The 22,569-nt window shown below is 34.6% G+C and overlaps 1 long non-coding RNA gene across 2 annotated transcripts in view; it reads right to left on the bottom strand.

The window, feature by feature from the left end:
• The window catches only part of LOC115306312, a 128,471-nt gene that overhangs the window by 15,457 nt on the left and 90,445 nt on the right, over positions 1–22,569 (bottom strand). The window lies entirely within an intron of this gene.

Genomic DNA, 22,569 nt, shown 5'->3' with positions numbered 1-22,569 from the left:
CACCCTGTTTTCCAGAGCGGCTGCACCAGTTTACATTGCCACCAACAGTGTAAGAGGGTGCCCGTCTCTCCACACCCTCTCCAACAACTGTAGTCTTTTGCTTTGTTCATTTTAGCCACTCTGACTGGTGTGAGGTGGTATCTCAGTAAGTAGGTTAATTTCAAAAGAATATTGTTCAAAATTTTTGTTAGCAGATTGTGAAATCACTTTAACTCCAGTGGATTTTATAAAAAGTGCTGTTTGTTTTTGTTTTTAATTAAGGAAAGGCCCAAATGCTAGTTTTATACTACAGATAGAAAACTGCTCCAAATAAGCCATACCCATTTCTTTTTCAATGTTAAAGAAAAGGAGAGCAAAGAAAACTTTCTTTTTCTCTTCTCTCCATGTCTGGCAGATTTATGTATAATCATGGATTTTCAATGGAGAGAATGAAAGAGACAGAGACAGAGAGACAGAGACAGAGACAAAAAACACAAATATAATTGATGTTCTAGACTTGACAACCCTGGAATACAGTGAGTTTCCAAATGTCAGGGAAGGTGTCTTAAGGTAAAACAATTTTTGGAAATGATGGGTGAAAAGTAAGGAGTGATACAATGTTATTTTCTTACAACCAAAACTACTTATGGAATTAGATACTTTAAAAAATGCATTAAACAAAAAAATTGGGATCAACTAAATGAAATACGATAACTTTTACAAGATTTCTGTTGACTTTGTAGGCTTGTTCTTTTACTCTGGCTAAATTAAAAATATTTTTTACATATTTTCTTACTTTAGTGATATGGAAACTATGTTGTGTTAATGAGAGAGAGAATTAGACAGAAAAATTATTAGTATCTGAGCCAATGCAAACTTGATTCTCTAGATCAATTCTAATGGGTTGAGTACTTTGAAGTTATGTATATATAGATTTATCCTGTTTCAGAAGCCACTTTGTTTAAAACCAACCTGCTTTTCATTGCTTAAATTTAAATGTTAGAATTCCCAACTGAGATGTTTAACGATTTCTTCATGTACACATGTTCAGTATGCACAAAGTTTAAACATACAACATAAGAACAGCCTTGTTAATGGTCATTATCACATATCTTATTAAACAAAGTAAAATGTCAAGTCAATTATGGCAACAGAAAGTTTCGTATAATGATTATATTATATAACTGTGCATTAGTAACAAACATTAGTCTAAATCAATTGTCCTTCTCAACTAGATACTGCTTGTTCAATATGTGACTAAAACATTCAAATCTTTTTCAAGATCTTAATAAAATATTAAATTGAAAATAAAAATAAGTTATGACTCCCACATGGGAGTCTAATTTACTCATAACAAAAGACAATGAATTTATCATTTTATAAGATTTGTGATCTTAGTGCCTGCCGAAAGCCACTAATAGTGGGATGAAATATAGATATCTACAGTTCATGACAACCCAGTGTCTTTTTATACCCTCTTTCTTCTGTACATCTGTGCAGCATATGACAATTATACCTGTATTCTATTTGCCATTTCTCCTACCTACCTGTGAATTACTTGCTAGCTGACAACTTAAGCTTGAGAAAAGAAGATAAAAGTAGAAATAGAAAAGAAGAGACATATTTCAGACATAAAAATGTTATTCCTAGTGAGCAAATGGATATCCCTGCATGTGATGTAGGGTTCATGCACAAGCACTGATTAGCCAGGACGGCATAGTGGAGGAAATGAGGTCATGGAGGAGGAGATATGATTATCAAATGTGAATTTGTGATTTTGAACTCGAGTGACTTGATTAATAGAATTGGTTCTATTAACAAAATTGCCAATTCAAGAAACAAACAAATAGGTTTTGGAGACAGAGTTCAGGAGCAGTTGAGATTCCACATAGAGATATCTGAGATGAAGAATAGAAATACCCTGGCTATGTTTCTTTTGATTGATCTATGCTAAAAATACAATATGGAATGCATGTCTCTACCAGCAAGGAGGGAAAAGTTAGGGAATGTTTTGATACTGGGAGCTGTGGAAATACATGAGAATAGTGAAATATGAAATAGTGAAAGAGCCTAGAAAAGGGACACAATTGGCACTTCAGCAAAATGAGGAGCAAGGATGGCCAGATTAGAATTATATAGGGTCTTAGAATACAGGAAATGGAAAATGTCAAGAAGAAAGTTAAAGGAGTTTTGAAGAGATAAATATTAATAAATAATTTTAGACATTATTTATTATATTTATTTAAATGTATATGATTAATTGACAGAATGATTGCTATTTTGATAGAATAAATGTAATATTAGAAATAAATATAATTACCTCTATCAAGCAGTAGTATGAGAAACTTAATGATTACAAAATAAATAATTAGGCAAGATAGCCTTTAAAGGGTTTCCCATTGCACTTGGAATCCAAAGTCCTTACAATGGTCCTAAAGACTTTCTTTTTCTACCTTTCCACACTTTTTCTTCACAACTACATCTTAATCACCCTGGGTTTTGTTTCTCTTTCTGGAATTATTCATGCATATGTTCATCTGAACTTCTTTGCACTAGCTGTTTACTGTGCCTGGAATGTTCTTTCTTAGTCCTTTAGATGGTTCATCTCTCTTAATGATCTATTACCAACTATCATACTTTCGTGAATTACATCCTACCGTGCCCCTCTATGCCTACTTATTTCCTGCATAGCACCTATTATAATTATCAATTATTTATTTTATGTTTGATTGACTTTATTCATGTATGTATTTTCTTTCTTACACATGCTCTGTCTTCTTCCAGTAAAACAGAAAGAATATGCACCTTGTCTGTCTTATTTATTGCTGGTCAATCAATATTTAGTGGATGAATGAATGAAGAGATAAGAAAGTTCATACTTGGAAATTAGGAGACTACTGAAGGTTTACATTATGATGTTTTACCTGTAAGTAGAATATACATTCATATTAGGATTTTTGAAAGATATATAAAAGAGGCAATAAAAATTATACTACCATCATTATACTACTATCAGGAGATTGGTACTTTTACAGTTTGTTGTATTTATTTTCATTCTTTTTTACATGTATTATCATATAGTTAAAATTATGAGTTTTTTGAATACTATATTCCTTACTCAGTGTATGTCCTAATCATGTTTCACGTCACGAAAAAGCCCATCTCAAGTACTATTATGTGTTTTATTCCACAGAATAGAAGTTTCACACATACATAATTATTCTGTACTGTTTTATATTTGATATGGCTTTTCATTTTTAATAAAATTCTGGTGATAATTTGCATATAATAATTTGCTTACAACTCAAAATAGTATTTTTCTAATAAGCCTATAGAAATAGAAATACTGAAATAAAGAGCATAATGATGTATAAAGGATCCACAGTATAATATACATCCAGATTCAAGATACATTCTAAATATTAAAACAATCTGTGCATACATAAGTGATATATGAAAATATCCATTTTGCTATTATCACCAGCCTCTGAAATGTTCTCATTTATAATGTAACATAATTGCAAGTGATATATCAAACATGATATCTCAGTTCTGTAACATTTATATTTCTTTTAATCCTACCAAGGTAGGGACACCTGGCTGGTTCATTTGGCAAAGAATGTGACACTTGATCAGGTTTGCGAGTTTAAGCCCCAGGTTGGGCATGAAGCCTACTTAAAAAATATAATATTAGCAAGATGAAGTGATCGTCAGGTGATTATCAACCATTTTTGTTTCATTATATTTATTTACCTAATTAATTCATCACTGATTCAATCTTTTAAAAAACAACAACAATTACCACTTTCTATGCCCTGAAGGAAACTCATCTTTAAAAAACAAAGCTGGATAAATAGTAATGAAATGTTTAAGTTGTACTCCAAGTCACATATTTGTCACGATGTGCTAAAGACAGTTATGGGAAATTCCAATGGACAAAACACCTCACACATTCCTAATGGTAAAGAAATATTTTGTGAAGGAAATAGTATACAATGGACATCTTGAAGTGTAATTAGCAGAGAAAGGAGGTAGGTAAAGGGTAGAGCAAGGTTTCAGGTAGAAAGCATTGTAAATAAAACGATTTGAAGCTTTATGACCAGGATCCTGATACTCAGGGCTGGGATGTAGGAGAAGAACCACCGGGGAAGAATAGTAGAGTATAGATGAAGTGAGATTTTAAAGGGTACTCTGTGCTATTCACCAGTGTTTGCACTTGATCATAATGACAGTTCGGGAAATACAGAAGGTGATTAGTTAGAGCAGTGAGTTCACTCTGGCTTCCAAAAGGACAAAACTAGAAGAAGAACAAATGACTTAAGCCACCCAAGTAAGAGGATTGTTTTAGTCTAGTAGTTGCAGTTAAAACATGGAGTAAGAAGTAACAAATGACACTCACATTTCTCCCTTAGTCTTCTTTGTGGAAGAATACCTATGTCATGGAAGACAGGATGGAGATAGTGGAAAAGTAATATATATACGTTTCACTTTTGGGGATGTGGGTGAGGAGGAGGTATGAGTAAAGGGAAAAAATGAGGGAAGGGCTATGATGGATCCTGTATTGGACATATGTGTTTGAGTTACAGTGGAGCTTTCTATGTCAATACACACAGCAGACTATCAGCTATTGAGTTCTGAAACTAAAGAAGTAAATTGGAGTTGGAATTAAAAAAAAAAGAAAAAGAAAAAAATGAGAGCCATTAATATATAGACAATAATGGCAGCTGTAGAGTAAATGGCATGGCCAATTTTGCATGACATGGAGGCTCCATAAAAGAAGTCTTAAACTAAAATGCCCCTTGGGCTTTGACAGTTTGTAAAACAGATGTATAGGAAACCTGAAAATGTCACAGTTTAGGTAATATCCAGAGGAAGATGATACATCAAAGAAGACTTGGAAAAATATAAGATCCAAGTAGAAGGAAAACCACAAGAAGTTATTTTCATAAATAGTGAATAAGAAAGAATATGTCAAATGCTTCAGATAAGTCAAGTAGGAAAAAGACTTATGTGTATCTATTGACATTTAATTACAGCAGCAAGCACAACTTCACTAGAATACAAAAAGCAGAAACCAAAGTGCATTATTATTGATGATTTCATGGGAAATGAGAAGGGACTACATTACATAGGGACCATAGTATACAATCTATGTGTCAATTAAAGTGAAATGTTAATTTTGAAACTTTAATGCGACAATAACTGACAAAAATGAATAATTTTAATACATTTTGCTGGGCAAAGACCATCTTGTACTTTTACTAAACATTATAGTTTATCATGAAATTTAGTAGCAACTTGCCCCCCTAAACAGAGGTAGGCCTTTTAACCTAAAACTTCACTCGTCTAAAATTCTTTTATTTATTTATTTATTTATTTATTTATTTATTTATTCATGCAAAAGCAAAGGGCTTTATTACGAATTTATGCCTGGCCAGCCTAAACTCGGGCTCACAGACTTCAACAACACACTGGATCCATATGGAGTGACCCCCGAACAAAGGCATGGTAGGGCTTTTATGACTTTGGGAAGGGGGAGTTACAGGAAATTGTGACAAAGGTACAGTGATCCAAATATTATTATACAATATTATTGACAGCAGGTTTAACCATTCACCTTGCCTAGAGTATTTGTTACTTTTGGCGGGACCCAATCACAACATTTAGAGTATTGACCAATCACCGAGTGGGCCCAGGACCCTCACGTAGGGCGTGACTAGTCTTAGCCTCCATCTTTAGGCCTGCCCTTAGAAATGTTAAGGGTGTTAGCTGACCTTTCCTGATTGGGTGTTACAAGGGTGGTCCCTTCTGCCTTGGGCAATGTGTTCCCTTCTATTGTCTCATGGAGTCAGTTTCAGACCTGCTTCCTTACATTCCCCCCTCTGTCTTGTAACTGACCCAATCCTGGGTCAGCTGAGTTACCATTGTTCTGGTTTAAGGCTACATGCTCTTAAGACCATTAACAGAATAACATTTACCTGCTCTTTGACAAATGTTATGATCTTGTGGTGGTCACGAACCACAGCTAGACTATCTTGTACAATTCCTGGGCTATTGGCATAGAAGTAACATTGTTCCCCTAAAGCCAGCATAGTCCTCTTTGGTGTAAGGGGAATTTTTACCCTATAAGGGGCAAAAGGGAAGGAGAATTTAACCAATTTCTGTCAGTCTCCATGGTTAATTTGGTAGCCAAATTGGTGGGCCATCTAGTGGCCACCTGAGGACCGCCCATTAGAGTCTGGCGGTAGAGGCGTAGGCTCCCCTTACCTTCTGCCGTGTTGAAATCCCATGCCTAGATCAGAGGCAATTAATACTAACAGAACATCCTATCAGGAACTTTTGCTGTTTCCCCAGCTTTCTGGGGCAACATTTGCCAGTCTGATGGCAAAGAGACAGGATAGTTTAAAAAATAAATAAATAAATAAAATTCTTTTAATTTTAAAAATGTTAATAAAATTGTACTTTTTAAAAAATGTTTTCTTTAGTTTTGAGAGAGAGAGAGAGAGAGAGAGAGAGATAGCACGAGCAGAAGAGGGGCCGAGAGAGAGGGAGACACAGAATCTGAAGACAGGCTCCAGGATCTGGGCTAGCGGTCAGCACACAGCCCAACGTGGCGCTTGACCCACGAACCATGAGATCATGACCTGAGCCAAAGTCAGACGCTTAACTGACTGAGCCACCCAGGCGCCCCATAATTGTACATTTTAAGGTGTACAACATGCTGAATTTAAAAGCATATACGTAATAAAATTATCACTGTTGTCAAGCTAATTAGCATATCATCTCACTTGCTGTCTACTGTCCCAGAATATTTCAAGTGTTCAGTATTTTATTATAGTTATAACAGTTTAGTTATCCTATCTGTACAGTAGACCTCTAGACTTACTCATCCCAAAATAACTGCACATGTATATCTTTTTACCATTATTTCCTCATATTCACTCCCTACCCTGTTTTCTGGGAACCACTTTTCTACTCTCTGCTTCTCTGTGTTAGATGTGTGTGTTTGTTTATTTGTTTTTTAGATTCCACATATACGTGGAATTTATCTGTCTACGGCTTATTTCACTGAGCAAAATATCCTTCAGTTTCATGCCTGTTGTCTCAAATAACAGGATCTTCATCTTTCTGCTGTCTGAATGTTATTTTTACTATGTATCTATACAATATACTACATGTTTATCCATTCACTTCTCAACATATATTAAGTGGTTTACAGATTTTGGTTATTATAAATAATCCCGCAATGAACATGAGCATGTGAATATCTCTTCAAGATACTGATTTTGTTTCCTTTGGATACTTACAAAAAAGTAGGATTATTAGATCATAAAGCAGTTCTATTTTTAATTTATGATGAAATTCTATAATATTTTCCATAGTGGCTATAACAATTTCTATTTCCAGCAACGATTTATAAAGATTCATTTTTCTCCACATTCTCACTGATATTTGTTTTATTTGCTCTTTTTTTTATAATAGTCATTCTAGTTATGTGAAGTGATATCTCATTATGGTTTTGACTGGCATTTCCCTAATGATTCATGATGATGAGTGCCTTTTCAAATATACATGGTTGATTTATATGTCTTCTTTTGAAAGATTTCTGTTCAGGTATTTTGCTCATCTTTTTAAACTGGGTTATTTGATTTTTTACCTGTCTGTTGAGTTCTTAAGTTTCTTATATATTTTGGATATTAACCTTATCAGATATATGAAGTGAAAATATTTTCACCCTTTTCATAGGGTCTGTTTTTGCTGTGTTAATTCTTTCATTTGTTGTACAGAAGCTTTTTAGTTTGATGCAATCCTATGTCTCTGTATTATCTTTTGTTTCCTATGCTTTTAGAGTCCGATTCAAAAATCATTGCCCAGAGTAATATCAAGATGTATTCTCCTTATGTTTTCTTCTAATTGACAATATGAACAGACAAATCATAATTAAGGAAATTGAAGTGGCAATCAAAAATCTTTCAGTAAGGGGCGCCTGGGTGGCTCAGTCCGTTGAGCGTCTGAATTTGGCTCAGGTCATGATCTCAGGGTTCGTGGGTTCGAGCCCTCTGTCGGGCCCTGTGCCAACAGCTCAGAGCCTGGAGCCTGCTTCTGATTCTGCATGTCCCTCTCTCTCTGCCTCTCTCCTGCTCATGATCTGTCTCTCTATGTCTCTCAAAAATAAATAAATGTTATAAACATTTTTTTAAATCTTCCAGTAAATAAAAGCCTATAATCTGATGACTCCACTGATGAATTCTACTAAACATTTAAAAAGGAATTAATATTAATCTTTTTCAAACTCTTCATAAAAACAGAAGATGAAGAAATACTTCCAAACTATTTTATGAGGGCAGCATTACTCTCATATACAAGTCAGACAAGAACACTCTAAAAAAATTATAGACCAATATCTCCAATGAACACAGATGAAAAAACTGTCAACAAAATAATAGCAAACTTATTCAACTGAATATTAAAAGGAAAATAAATTATCCTTTTTATTCTCTCTTACCTGCCAGTAGCTGGTTAAGTGTCACTCTATGATTGTTTGAGGTTTAAGAACAGAACACCAAAAGAACGCTTTGCACAACCCATTCCTCTTACCATTCAGGAGAAGAATGCTTAACAAAGTTTCTTCAATATCCTTTGACTACCTCCTCAAGTCACATTCCTAATACTGAATGTGTACTGCAGCGGAGCTTACAGATTTCAACAGGAACTTGAAGGCAGAAAAAGATCTAGGAATAGAACTATTCTGTTAAAATTAATAGCCCAAATTCTATTTTACAGTTTTGTCTGACACACCCATGAACAATAAGAATACTTAAAAGACAATACTCAGATTAATTAAAAGATTATTTAGGTTAATCAACTGTATGAAATCCCTCTATTGAATATGTTAATGATATTACCTAACAAAAGCCTGTATGTAAGGAATTAGTCTCTCCGCAGATATTTTCCTAACAAAACCACTGCCATGATTAAATTACAGTTATCAGTGCACATCATACCCAGTAAAAGTGAGACATTAAAACTTCCAGGGAGTTGATCAAATTGGTGGTATGAGAAGCACCCACAAAGGACCAAATATATAATGATATATGGAACATTTCCTTCTGAATGAGATCCAGAAACAAGCTGAGCAACTTCGACACATCAGATGAATGAGAAAATACTCACACTGAAATGGGTGGGAAATGCTGAGACGCACTCTTCTTGTCATAAACCCACCCCTAACATAGTGGCATATAATCAAGAGGAACCCCCAAGAGGAGGAGTGAAGATGATGGAGTAGTAGGCTCACCTTATGCTTGCCTCATCCCTTGAACACTGCTAGATAATTATCAAACCATTCTGAACACCTAGGAAAGTGATTTGAGGACTGAGAAAATAAACTGCACAACTAGAGGAAGAAAAGCCACATCATGGAAGGAAACAGGTGTGGAGATGTGATTTTGGGTGGAAGAGCATTGGGGGTATGTGAAAAGGAGAGGTCCTGACCGCAGAGAGAGGAAAAAGAGAGCAAGAGAGGCATAAAACAGCATATGAGGGGATTGCACAAGAAAAAAACTTCTCCAAAACCGCTTACTGGGGTAATGAAAGGGCCAATTATCACAAGTTTTTACAAGCAGCAGGCTGAAAGTCTGAAGATTTAGATGTCTGCACTATCACCATGGTTAAGCCTGTGGAAAACGGAGAGCAGAGACCTGGGAGCAGACAACATGCTCTGTGGATCCCCTCGGTCATGCTGGGAGAGACAATTCCCTTTCTTGGAGTGCATTTGGGAGAGGCAACATAGTCTCTCATAGGACAAAAGAGACAGTGAACCATTTAGCAGCCATTTCATTACCATACCTACAGAGATGCCTGCTGAGGGCAGATAAGCTAGATGCCAGCTTTTAGCTACACTTTACCCTAAAACCCAAGCCCCCATGTGGTCATGCTACTCCTCTTCTGGGACTAGCCATACCACAGAGAGATTCTCCCCCAGAGGATCAGTGTAGGGCTATTCTGTATCAGCTCCCTAAAATTTGGCTTTGTGAGATCCAGCCACATATCTGGGATCAAATACAGCAGGACCATGCTGCTGTGCAGGCAGATGGGCTCAGACACAGCCAGGGCGAAGGTGGGATCTGACAGAAATTTGGGACACAAGAGGGGAGATTGTTTGGTCTTCTGCAACAACTTTCTGAACAGTGGCAAGAGTAAACTCCCCACTCTGGGAGTTTGAGGGGACTGATGTCATTTTCACTCCTCCCATCAGCATAGACAGACTTCAGCTAGTGAAGGGCACACAGTGGAGACTTGAGCTGCTTATACTATGTCCCACCCCCTTGCACTCTGCAGGTGCCTTTATGCTAGGACAAGTGTAACTGAGAGCCAGAGAAGCAACAGGCCCCTCACCAGATCAGCACAACCCCTCCTACCCCCAGCACATACCAGGTCAACTGATCATAAAGTGCTACAAAGCTTCAGCTCTAGTAAGAATAAGATAGGCACAAGCTTTCCTAACACGCAAAAGATAGAGACCTAGACACTATTCCAAGATGGAGGAATTTACCCCAAAAGAAAGAACAAGAAGAACTCACCACCAGGAGCTAATCAAAATAGGTATAAATAACATGCATAAACCAGAATTATAACAACAATCATAAGCATAGAAGAATCCAAAGAGACACGTACTGCAGAGATAGAAGACTTAAAATGGAGTCATGCCATAGAAAAATGCTATAACTGAGATGCAAAATAGACTAAATATAATGACTACAAGAATGGAAGGAGCAGAGGAATGAATAAGCAATATATAAAATAAAATTATGGAAAACAATAAACCTGAAATGAAGAGGGAAAGATAGATCATGAGCATAGGCTTAGAAATTCAGTTACCCTATAAAGCATGAGTATAACTCCTATCCTAGGAGTCCCAGAAGAAGAAGAGAGGGGAAAGGGGAAGGGAAATTATAGCTGAAAATTTCCCTAACCTGGGAAGAAAACAGACGTTCAAATCCAGGAGGCAGAGAGAACTCCCATCAAAAGTGGGCCAACACTAAGATATGTCATAGTATAACTTTCAAAACACAGAGATAGGGAAAGAATCCTGAAATCACCATGGGAAAAGAAATCCTTACCCAACAAGAGAAGCCAGATCAAGTTAGCAGCAGATCCTGCCACAGACCTTGTCAGGCCAGAAGGGAGTGGCATGATGTGTTCAACATGCCTAATGGGAAAAATATACAACCAAGAATACTTTATCAAGAAAGGCTATCATTAATAATAGGAGAGGTAAAGAGTTTCCCAGACTACAAAAACTAAAGGACTTCATGACCACTAACCCAGCCCCACAAGAAACATTAAAGAGGATTCTTTGAGTGGGAAAGAAAGAACAGAGAAAATCTCCAGAGACAACTTCACAGGTAATAAAATGGTACTAAATTCATACCTACCAACATTCTGAATGTAAATGGACTAAATGCTCCAATCAAAAGACAATGGATTAAAAAAAAAGACCTATCTATATGATGCCTACAAGAGACTAATTTAAACATTTCTTAATGTTTATTTTTGAGATAGAGAGAGTGGACAGGCACACAGGAGCAGGGAAAAGGCAAGATGGGGGATACAGAGGATCTGAAGCACAGCTCTTTGCTGACAGCAGAGAGCCCAATGTGGGGCTCAAACTCACAAACTTTGAGATCATGACCTGAGTCAAAGTCGGGCACATAACCCACTGAGCCACCCAGGCATCCTGAAATTCATGTTAGAGCTAAAGACACTTGCATATTGAAGGTGAGGGGATGGAGAGCCATATATCATGCTAATGGACTCAAAAGAAAGCCAGAGTAGACACACTTATATTAGACAAGCTAGATTTTAAACCAAAAACTGTAATAAGAGATGCTGAAGGGCACTGCACCATAATTAAGAGGTCTATCCATCCAGATCTAACAACTGTAAATATTTATGCCCCCAACTTGAAAGCACACGAGTATATAAATCAAGTAAAGCAGACATAAAGAAACTGCTTGATAAAAATACAATAATAGTAAGGGACTCAAATGCCTCACTTACAGCAATGGACAGATCATCTAAATAGAAATTCAACAAGGAAATAATTGCTTTGAATAACACATCAGGCCAGATGGACTTGACAAATATTATCAGAACATTTAATCCTAGAAGAGCAGAATACAAATGCTTTTCAAGGGTATGTGGAACTCCAGAATAGATCAGATACTGGGTCAGAAATCAGGCCTCAACAAGTACAAAGATATTGAGGTCATACTATGCATATTTTCAGACTACCACACTATGAAAGTTGAAGTCAAACATAAGCAAAAATTTGGAAAGTCAACAAATACATAGAGGTTAAAGAACATTTGGGTTCTAACAAATGGGTTAGCCAGGAAATTAAAGAAGAAATAAAATGAAGTATATGGAAACAAATGAAAATTAAACTACAATAGTTCAGAACCTTTAAGATGCAGCAAAGTGATTATTGGAAATAAGTATATAGTGATACAGGTATACCTCAATAAGCAAAAAAAAATGTCTCAAATACACAACTTAACCTTACACCTAACAGAACTAGAAAAGTCAGTAAGTAAAGTCTAAAGCCAGAAGAAGATGGGAAATAATAAAGATTAGGGAGGAAACATGATAAACAAAAACAGTAAAAATGATCAATTGAACTAAGAGTAGGTTCTTTGAAAAAATTAATAAAATTGATAACCCCTAGAAAGACTTCTCAAAAGGAAAAGAGAAAAAACAAATAAATAAAATCATGAATGAAAGCGATCACAACCAATGCCACAGAAACACATACAATTGAAAGGGAATATTATGAAAAGTTATATGCCAACAAATTGGGCAATCTGGAAGAAATGGATAAATTCCTAGAATGATACTAACTACCAAAACTGAAACAAGAAAAAATAGAAAATTTCAACACACCCATAATAAGCAAATAAATTGAGTCACTAAGTAAAAGTCTCCTAATAAACAAAAGCCCAGGACCAGATGACTCTCCAGGCAAAATCTAACAGACATTTAAAGAAGAGTTAATATCGGGCGCCTGGGTGGCTCAGTCGGTTAAGCATCCGACTTCGGCTCAGGTCAGATCTCACAGTGCATGAGTTCACGCCTGGCATTGGGGCTGTGTTGACACCTCAGAACCTGGAGCTTGCTTCAATTCTGTCTGTCTGTCTGTCTGTCTCCCTCTCTCTCTCTCTGCTCTTCCCCTGCTCATGCTCTGTCTCTCTCTCTCCTTCAAAAATAAACCTTTTAGGGGCGCCTGGGTGGCTCGGTCGGTTAAGCGTCAGGCTTCGGCTCAGGTCATGATCTCACAGTTTGTGGGTTTGAGCCCCGCATCAGGCTCTGTGCTGACAGCTAGCTCAGGGCCTGGAGCCTGCTTTGGATTCTGTATCTCCCTCTCTCTCTGACCCTCCCCTGATCACACTGTCTCTGTCTGTCTCTCAAAAATTAATATAAAACAAAAAAATATATTAAAAATAAATCTTTTAAAATCTTAAAAACATATGAAAAGTTAATACCTATTCTCAAACTGTTCCAAAAATATAGAAATGGAAAGAAAACTTAAAAACTCATTCTATAAGCCCAGCATTACCTTGAGTCCAAAAACAGACAAAGATCCCACTAAAAAAGGGTATTATAGGCCAATATCTTTGATGAACATGGATCCAAAAATTCTCAACAAGATACCAGCAAATAAAATTCAAAAGTACATTTAAAGAATTATTCACCACAATCAAGTTGGATTTATTCCTGGGCTGCGAGGGTGGTTCAATATTTGCAAATCAATCAGCATACACCACATTAATAAAAAAAAATAAGAACCATATGATTCTCTTAATAGAAACAGAAAAAGCATTTGACAAAGTACAACATCCATTCTTCATAAAAAATCCTCAACAAAGTAGGGACAGAGAGAATATATCTCAACATCAAGAAGGCCATGCCTGAAAGACACACAGCTAATATCCTTAATTGGAAAAACTGAGACCTTTTCCTCCATGGTCAGTCACAAGGCAGGAATTTCCATTCTCACTACTGTTATATATCATAGTACTGGAAGTCCTAGCCTCAGCAATCAGACAACAAAATGGAATAAAAGGCATCCAAATTGGCAAGAAAGAAGTTAACTTTCATTATTCACGGATGACCTCATACTCTATGTAGACAACCTGAAAGGCTCTACCAAAAAATTGCTAGACTTGATATACAAATTCAGTAAAGTCATAGGACATAAGATCAATGTACACAAATCCATTGCATTTCTATACACCAATAATGAAGCAGCAGAAAGAGAAAACAAGGAGTCAACCCCATTTACACTTGCACCAAAACTATAAGGAATACCAAGGAATAAACCTATCTAAAGAAGTTAAAGATCTATACTCTGGAAACTATAGAACACTAATGTAAGAAATTGTAGAGGACACAAAGAAATGGGAAGACATTCCATGTTCATGGATTGGAAGAACAAATATTGTTAAAATGTCTGGACTACCCAAAGCAATGAACACACTAAATGTAATCTCTATCAAAATATCAGCAGCATTTTTCACAGAGCTAGAAAATCAATCTTAAGATTTGTTAGTAACGACAAAAGATCCCAAATAACCAAAGTAACCTTGAGAAAGTAAAACAAAGCTGGAAGCATAACAATCCTGAACTTCAAACTACGTTACAATGCTGTAGTCATCAAGAAAGTATGCAATTGATATGAAAACAGACACATAAATAAATGCAAAAAAATAGAAAAACCAGAAATGGACCTACAACTATATGGTCAAATTATCTTTACAAAAAAGGAAAGAATATTCAAAACAAAAATAACAGTCTCTTCAACAAATGATGTTGGGACAACTGGACAGCAACAAGCATAGGAAACAGGACTGCTGTCTTACACCATACATAAAAATAAAAATGGATTAAAGAACTAAATGTGAGGCATCACTCGACAGCAGGGAAACACAAATCAAAATCACATAACCTGACACCTGTCAGAATTAATAACACTGGTAACAACACATGTGTTGTTACAAGGATGTTACACTGTTGGTGGGAATGCATACTGGTATAGCCACTCTGGAAAACATTATAGAGGTTCCTCAAAAAGTTAAAAATATAACTACCCTATGACCCAGCAATTGTACTACTAGGTATTTACCCAAAGGATACAAATATACTGATTCAAAGGAGCACAGGCACCCAGATGTTTAAGGGAGCATTATCAACAATAACCAAATTATGGAAATAGCACTAGTCTCCAACTGACTGATAAATGGATAAAGAAGTTGTTGTATATATACAATTTAATATTAGCCATAAAAATAAAATTTTGCTATTTACAAGGGCATGGATGGAGTTAGAATATAGAATATATTATGCTAAGTGAAATAATCAGAGAAACACAAATACCATATAATTACACTCATATGTGGAATTTAAGAAACAGAACAGATAAACATAGGGGAAAGGGGAAAAATAGAGAAGGAAGTAAACAAGATACTCAATTATAAAGAACAAAATGAGGGTTGGTGAAGGGAAGGTGGGCAAGGGATGGGCTAAGTGGCGATGGTTATTAAAAGGGCACTTCTTGTGTTGAGCACTGGATGTTATAGTGAGTGATGAATCACTAAATTTTACTTCTGAAACCAATATTACACTCTTTGTTACTATATAAAATTTAAATAAAATTTTGGAGAAAAGAGAGAACCCTAACTCTCAATCTGATAAAGTTGCAAGATTCAAAATCAATACACAAAATTAAGTTGTGTTTCTATACACCAAAAAACAAACTATCAGAAAGAGAAATTATGAAAGCAACACCATTTGCAATAGCATCAGAAAGAATAAAATACTAAGCGATACATTTAACCAAGGAGGCTTAAGACCTACACAGTGAAGATCCTAAGGCATTGAAGAAAAACACTGAAGTTGCAAAAGGATCAAAAGATATTCCCTGTTCATGGATTGAAAGAATTAATATGGGGGCACCTGGATGACTCAGTCATTTAAGTATCCAACTCCTGATTGCAGCTCAGGTCATGATCTCATGATTCATGGGTTTGAACCCTGCATCGGGCTTTGCACTTACAGATGCTCTCTCTCTCATCCCCTGCTGATGTTCTCTCTCCCTCTCTCAAAATAAATTAATGAACTGTTATAAAAAAGAAGAAACAATTAATATAATTAATGTGTTCATACTAGGGTGCCTGGGTGGCTCAGTCAATTGAGTGTCTGACTCTTGATTTCAGCTCAGGTCATGATCTCTCAGTTATTGGGATCAATCCCCATGCTTGAAATTCATTCTCTCCCTCTCTCTGCCCCTCCCTCCCCTCTTTCTTTGAAAATAAATAAATATGCTTTAGAAAATTAAAGAAAAATAAAATATCCATACTTCCCAAAGTAATCTACAGTTTGAATACATCCCTTATCAAAATGTGAATGATATGCTTCACAGAAATAGAGAAACCTCAAATATGTCTCAAATTCAAATGACCCTAAATAGTCAGAGCAATATTGATAGAAGAGCAAAGCTGGAGGCATCACACTTCCTGATTTCAAACTATATTACAAAGCTATAGTAATCAAAACAGTATTGTGATGTTATAAAAACAGACACATAGATCAATGAAACAGAATAGAGGTCCCAGAAATAAACTCATACATACATGATAAATTAATTTGTGACATAGGATCCAAAAGTATATAATGGGGAAGGATTATCTCTTCAAAAATGATGTTGGAAAAACTGGATAGCTACATGCAAAAGTAGGAAAAGTGTCCTCTATCTCACAGCATACACAAAAATCAACTCAAAATGCATTGAAAATGAATGTAATATCTGAAACCATAAAATTCATCAAAAAATAGAGCATAAACTCCTTGACACTGGTGTTGGCATAGATTTTTCAGTTTTGATACTAGAGGCAAAAGCAACAAAACCTTAAACAAAAGAGTAGGACCTCATTAAACCAAAGAGTGTCTGCACAGTTAAAGAAACCATAAACAGTATGACAAGGGAACCTATGGAATGGGAGAAAATATTTTCAAATCACATATCTGATAAGCAATTGTTCAAAATATGTAAGGATGTCGTATAACTCAATAGCAAAACCAAAAACAAATAACTTAATTTGAAAGTGAGCAAAAGACCAGAATAGACATTTCTTCAAAGAAGAGATACAAATGATCTTTAGATAAACGAAAAGATGCTTAACATTACTAATCACAGGAGAAATGCAAATCAAAACACAATGAGGTTATCACCTCACACCTGTTAGGATGCCTATTGTCAAAAACACAAGATTTAACAACAGTTGGTGAGGATGTTGTGGGAATGTAAACTGGTATAGGCACTATGAAAAAAAGTATATAGATTCCTTAAGAAATTAAAAACAGGACTACCATATTCTCCAGCAGTCTCAATTCTAGGTATTCAACAAAAGTAAATAAGATCATTATCTAGAAGAGATATCTCTAGATATGTTTGTTGAAGCATTATTTACAACAGCCATGACACATAAACAACTTAAATGTCTGTCTACAAATGAGTGGATAAAGATAAGTACACACAAGCACACACACACACACACACACACACACACACACACAGGAAAATTATTCAGCTATGAGAAAGAAATACTGTCATTTGGGACAACATATGTGAACCTAGATAGCATTATGCCGACCATAATAAGCCAGATAGAGAAAGACAAATTCTGTATAATCTTACTTAAATGTAGAATCAAAACAAAATTTTTTTGAACTCATGGAAACAGATAAAACAGTTGTTGCAGGAGCTTGGCCTATAGGGGATTGGCTGGGGTGGGGAAGGGAGAGTTGGTGGAAATAGAAAGTTAGGTAATAGGGTACAAACTTTCAGTCATAAGATAAAAAAGGTCTGAGACTCTAAATATTACAGTTGGTAAAAGTATAACTGTATAACTGAAATCTGCAACACAATCAAAGTTAAAAATTCTCACCAAAGCAAATAAGTAAGTAAGTAAGTAAGTAAGTAAATAAATAAATAAATAAATAAATAAATAAATAAATAAATAAGTTAGGTGATGGATATGTTAAGTAATTTGACAGGGGGAATATTTTACAATGTGTACATATATCAATTGTAAGTTGCATATTTTAAATATCTTATGATTCTATTTGTCATTACACCTACATAAATGGGTAAGATAAAAGAGGCATTAATAACTATTTTCTATACTCTAACCTGCATAGAAAGGCAATAAATTCTAAAGCCATACTTACTTTTGAACATGTAAAGGAAATTATAAGGATTTGAGCCTTATCTTAATTTGACATTCTGTAGGTTAGTATATTATATGCTACTTTCACTGTTCCATTTTTCTTTGAGTCATTTAAACTTGAAATGCAAATACTCAAAAAAATCTGAGGAATTATATATATATATATATGTGTGTGTGTGTGTGTGTATTTGATTTGACATAGAGAATTATTGGAAATGATGAGTAGTGTATTTTGGATGCAAGGGGTAAAATTTTTATTTTAATCACTGGCTAATGACCATAGCTCTTTAAAAAGAATTTCCAAATTGTAATTGATAGAATTTTATATAATGTGGTTGCTACAATAGGGCAAATTTAACCTTAAATTTAACTTTAAACTCAAGACTTCCCTAAGTTTAATAATGTGCCTGGGCATCTTTAATATCTCCAAAGACATTCTACGTCCTTGTTGAAAATAAATGGGATCAATAAATTATGACAACTGTTCCTAAATCAAGGGACAGAAAAGCCTTTGATAGCCCTTCATGGAAAATAAGTTAGACTATAGGAAAAATGCAAAATTTAGGTCAGAAATTCATTCTTTATTTTAAAATATTTTTTGCCTAGTTTTTTTCTTTGTTTAATTTATCTATGAAAAATTAGCAGAATCTGATCCTTTGTGCCTCAAATGAGGTATGAAACCTATGATTGACTGGATGTTAACACTGAAACTGCTTTAATTAGGCATAGGGTATGACTGGAGACCACCTCTGGTGTTCAATATCTGACCCAGAAAAAGGAATAAAATGGTTCAGAACACATTTTACTTTGAAATACTTTCCAAATTGTCTTAGAGTATTTGCAGTGAGTTGTGGGCAAATACATTAGATAAACCTTGCATTTAAGTGAGCTCTTTTCTATTTGGGGAGCTGAGAATGCTCAACCAACACAGTAATCCCACTGATGGCAGAGGCCATATTTGAGTGAATAGTAGAATATTTTTAAATTTTTTTATATCTAGAGAATGAAATTTCCAGTTTATTCCAAAATGATTATAGGGGAAAGTAAAATAAGACAATAATATATTTATTTGAAGCTGAGTCCAAGCTCTTCACTGGAAATCTTAATAGTGTTTCATCATATAGTTGTAATGGCTAGTAAAACTGGTTTATTTTTTAATAAAATTTTTATTTTTATTTAATTTTATATATATATCAGCCTTGATATTCACAGTTCTGATAATTTATATGCAATGTATGGTTCTTGTAACTTATTAATAAACCCACAAGTCTATCCTTCAAAATCTTGAGAAAATCGATCAAATTTTTTTTATGTATGTCTCTGGCTCAAATTTTGTGAGGAAGAGAAATGTGCAGTGAACTACTCTTACTTTTGCAGATTGCACTTACTAAACCTTGTATAATCTATGGATTAAGGACATATACTATAATTCTATCAGAGACAACAGGACATATATATTCAGAGGAGTTTTATATTTTATTTCTATGAAAAAATCAAGGTTATTTCAAAAGAGTGGTATGTAAAAGTAAACCAGATATTTGTGATTTATTGTTTTCAAACATGGGGCATTTATCCATAGCTGTTCTAAGTTCCTCTCCTATAGTCTGGGCATACAGTTAATCCCATGACTCACAATACTGATAGCAGAGATGACTGGTAAAGGTGGAATTAACGAAATGAAAATATAAGACATTCATTTTAAGACTTAAAAATAATGAAAATATTTTTATTGATATAGAAAATGATAATTTGCATATTCCTTGAACTTAGATTCTTGTCTATAATATTTATAAGAAAACAAGTAGTGTTTTATATATATTTTCCAACATTGTTGGGAAATTACATTAAATACTGGTGTTTCAAAAATTTAAGAATTATTTAGGGGGCATTATTATTCATATTTCTTGTTTAGTTTAATATAATTTTACATTTTAGATGTATAGGAAAATATAATTTTAAAAGGTTCACTTAGGGAGCTGTTACTGAGATTATTATCTTGTGAATTCTCTTGCAACTTTTTTAAGTAAATTATATTCTTGTTTTTAAGTTTATTTATTTTGAGAGACACCAAGAGAGAGAGAGGGCGCGACAGAGAGATGGGCACAGAAGGGACAAAGAGAGAGGGAGAGGGAATCTACGCTGGCAGTGAGGAGCCTGATGTGGGACTTGAACTCATGAAATGTCAGATCATGACCTAGCTGAAGTCCAATGCTTAACTGACTGAGCCACGAGGCATCCCTCAGCAAATGATATTCCATGTACTTTTCATATATTCTCATATGGATAAAGAATACAACATCAGGAGAATCCTTAGAATCAGTGGAAGTGCAATACCCAAAAACGTGTTGAGTATGTGTCACAGTTATCTAAATTTCTTTATCACCATCCAATATAAACTGATTAATACTGTGGTTAAATTTAAGCCAGTGGCATTGGGAGGGAAAGCAACTCACAGATAACCAAATGTTCATTGAACATAGAAAAATGGCACAGCTTCATTAGTAATCAGCAGAATATAAAATAAAACCATAATCAGATACCACAGTAAATCCTCTAGAACGTCATAATTGAAAAATACTGACTGATGGCTGCAAGGATTTGAAACAAATGACACTGTCATACACTGACTAGTGCATATAATTTGGCATAACTAAACTTAGAAAACTATTTCTAAACATCTTCTAAAGCTGACCTATATCTACTCTATGAGCCACCAATCCCATTCCTATGTATATACTAAAAAAATATGAGTGCATGTTTCCTTAAATACATATGTAAAGATATTCATAGCATCACTATTCAGAATAGTGTCTCACATGAAACTAAGCTTTAGCAGCACAAAGTATTTCTAAAACTGTGATGTACTCACTCAATGGGAAAATATCAGCAAGGAGAAAGAACAAACTATCATTATAGGCAATACCATGGATATATTAACAATTGTGATTTTTAGACAAGAAATGCTAAACTCAAAAATATGTATTGTATATAATTAGAATTATATAAATGTTTAAAATAGGACAAACAAATATATCATTTTAGAAGTTAAGACAGTGGTAATGGGTGGGTGGATAGTGACCAGAAAGGGTAACAAATGAGTCCATCCAAAGAATAGCAATGTTCAGCTTCTTAAGCTGTGTGTTGATTTTACAAATGAGTTCAGTCTGTGAGATTTCATTTTACTGTATATTATGATTTAAACATTTTTTTCTGTATTTACATACAAATATCCCAAATTTTAATTTGGTTATGAAAGAAATAAACATAACTTTTTATTCTAATTGTTCACTTGAACTCTCAGAAGCTTTTTGTTTAATGAGCCTTTTCTTTTTTCTTGAACTAAAATCTCTTCTAGAGTTATAGGATACTATTCTTTACTGATTTTCCTCTTACCTCTCTTACTACTTTAAGTTTATTTTGTTGAGGCCTCTCTCCTTACTAAAGTTTCAAATGTTTAAGTCTCCTCATTCCTATTATTACCAGTAGTGTATCAAACTCCAATAAATTTAAGGATCACTTCTTTGCTGGTGATTCTCAGGTTATATCCCCAAATGTACACCTTCATCTGTGTTTCACATTTATACATATAGCATTTACTCCAATTTCTTTGTTGTCCCATATTCAAACTCAACAGATCCAAACAGAACTCCTGATTCTTCTATCCAAATGGATCCATCCAAACCCCAGGCTCACTAGCCACTTTGTTTTTCCCTTCTTAATAAATGACAATTCCAGCTATCCTAGTTTCTAAGTCAGAAATTATTTTCACACATTAATAAAACAACATTCTTAAATCATGTTCTTTACTCCATAAAGATGCTCAATATCTTTAATTTTTTTATTTGTGTTTTTAAAATACATCCATCTCTCTCCATGTTCTTTACTCCATAAAGGTGCTCAATATCTTTAATTTTTTTATTTGTGTATTTAAAATACATCCATCTCTCTCACTAGAATATAAGCTCTGTGGAGGTAGGGGCCATATTTTCTTTCTTTCTTTCTTTCTTTTTTCTTTTCTTATTCTTAAATACATAAAGAGAAAAGTCTATTTTTATTTTCCACTTTTATTAAAAAGATATGTCTGATTTTTTCCTACTATATTTTTTGAAGTTTTGTAAATTTTTAAATTCTATTTTACTTTCATCATTTCATTATATTCTGTTTTATTGTATTCATTTTTCAAATTTTAAACATTTTCCTTTTTACTTTATTTATTTTTTCTTTTTCGTCTTTTCTTATCTTTCCCTTTTTCCTCTAATCTATCAAGCTTCTTTCAACAATACCAAAACCCACCTAGAGTCTA

Source organism: Suricata suricatta, chromosome 11, assembly GCF_006229205.1.
Source record: "Suricata suricatta isolate VVHF042 chromosome 11, meerkat_22Aug2017_6uvM2_HiC, whole genome shotgun sequence".
NCBI classification, from domain to species: domain Eukaryota; kingdom Metazoa; phylum Chordata; class Mammalia; order Carnivora; family Herpestidae; genus Suricata; species Suricata suricatta.
This window is presented reverse-complemented; position numbering and strand designations above follow the sequence as displayed.